This window comes from Protomyctophum parallelum (assembly GCF_964188405.1).
Source record: "Protomyctophum parallelum genome assembly, chromosome: 7".
Taxonomy (NCBI): Eukaryota; Metazoa; Chordata; class Actinopteri; order Myctophiformes; family Myctophidae; genus Protomyctophum; species Protomyctophum parallelum.
In genome coordinates, this window is record NC_139705.1 from 17561179 (window position 1) to 17563477 (window position 2299).

The following is a 2299-nucleotide window of genomic DNA, read 5'->3' on the forward strand; positions in this document are numbered from 1 at the left end:
AGGTACAAGAAAGAGAGAGAGGCCACCTGGTGCAGGGACCTATGCAGGGACCTAGGCATAAGTAAGTATAAAGTAACCTGCAGGTTGACAATGTCAATAAAGTTATTTGAAGCCGACACTAGATGCACCAGATTGGACACTAAAAAACCCGAGCCAAAACCTTAACCTGACGCTTCATTGTTTACCTGTGATCCTATAGTTTACTGAGACACTACACTGCCTCAGCATTATATGATCCTATAGTTTACTGAGACACTATACACAGTCTCTCTGCATTCTATGATCCTACAGTAGTTTACTAAGACACTACACTGCCTCTCTGTGTTTTTTTTATCCAGTTTCTATGGATAAAGAGATGTGTACGTGTTTACCTTGCTTACAGGGTTAGGGTTAAATCACTCTGGATGAAGAGTGTCTGATAAATGCCTACATTGTAAACTGTCTACAGCCAGTGTAGATTGCTAGATTGTGTTCTGTATGGGAGTGTAGAGAGATGCCAGCCTGCCCACACAGGTCACTGTTCCTTCACATGGCTTTTGTCTCCCACAGTGACAATGTACCCCCACACCCCCCACACACAGTGACAATGACAAGGACAGCCTCTCCTGAGTCCTCGGTGCTGTGTCTCTATCCCTAGATGCTCCTCTCAGACGGACAGACAGAGACAGACAAGACAGACACAACCTTTGCTCTTTCAACAGAATGTTTATGAATGCTTGCAGTCCGTTCCCCAGTCTGTACACCGAAACAGGAAGAAAGGTTGTTCGCTGGCAGAAAAACGAGCGAGAGACAATGGAAGTCTTTTATCACAAGAGGAAGTCTTAAGATGATCTTCATACATTTGAGCAAGTGCGTGGTTGTGATAGTTGGAAATGGGGGGGTAGTCGTTGACGGAAAATTTCTAGACAAAAGAGGTCTTTCTAGAGGAAAGAGAGGAAGTGTTAAAATGTGAGCCTTCAAGCCACAAAAGGTTAAGTTTTACAAATATTTGTGATAGTTGTGGTTCGGCCCAGAGTTGGAATTAATTTGAATGTTCTCAGATGTTTATCTGATGTTGTGTAGAATCACATGATGTGAAACTCATATGAAACAAATATGGCTTTATTCTCTGCCCCCTCACCCTACAGGCCACAACAAAGCACACATTTCTCATGTCATCGTAATAATAGAGTTGGAGAAATTACGCAGCAGAGCTTCCCATGGCGTCAAAACGGATGACGAGTCAACTCGTTACAATAGTATGACTTGACGGTGAGAATGTTGTGATAACTTACTAATAGTCAAGAATAGTCGGAAGTCAACTTCCGATGAATTGAATATGAAGGACCACAATAGGCATATAGACATATAGGCTTTCTTGGGGTTTAAATCAGCTTAGCATTGAACTGTACTTCCCTGTGCTTTTTTCTGCAAACTGTTAATAAAGTAATCGATCAATCAAAAGTCACTATAGTATGACTTAATTTACTAATAGTCATGTTGGGGGACCCCGAACTGGGGACCCCCAAAATAATCATATTTGAACTGAGAACCCCCACATTAATCATATTATTTGAACTGGGGACCTTGAACAGGGGACCTCCCAAAATAACCATAGGGGACCACTCAAAAATAATCATATTTGAACTGGGGACCCCCCCGCACCCATTACATTTAGTTTGACTCGGTTGCACAGACAAATATTGTGAAAATAGCCAATCTAGTTTTGAGATGCGACAATAAAGTTGATTCAGATTCTGCATGTAGACAATTGTCATTTCAATGTTTGCCTCTTCCTTAATATTTGCAATTTTGTATAGTCTGTTTTGACGCACTAATGATTTTATTTATTTATGTTTTATTAAAAAAGGTCTTAAATGTCCTTAAATTGCCACTTTATAAATGTGCAGAAACATATACACCTATACTGTATGATTTATTTACTAGTTTGTTGAGTGAGAAACCAATGTTGCACATCAAGCGAATCATCTGGCGGTCCACCTGGGGTTCCTGACGACCCGACCCACATGTTGGGCACCACTGGTTTAGATGAGAATTAACGATATAGCAGGTTGGCACAGGGCCGCGGTGGGGTGGGCGTCACGGTGTGCTGCGATTGGTGGCCGGTGGTGACGTGGGCGTGACAGTGTACTGCTGTGATTGGTGGAATGGATAACAGCAGCATGGCACAGACAGAGACGGTGGGTGTTTGTGTTGGTGGCATTTACAGCTCATGAATTATTCATGAGGAGGGTGGGCCGAGTGTGAGCGACTGTGAGAGACAGAAACTCTATTAGTGAAACGTCTTCCACTCTAAGAG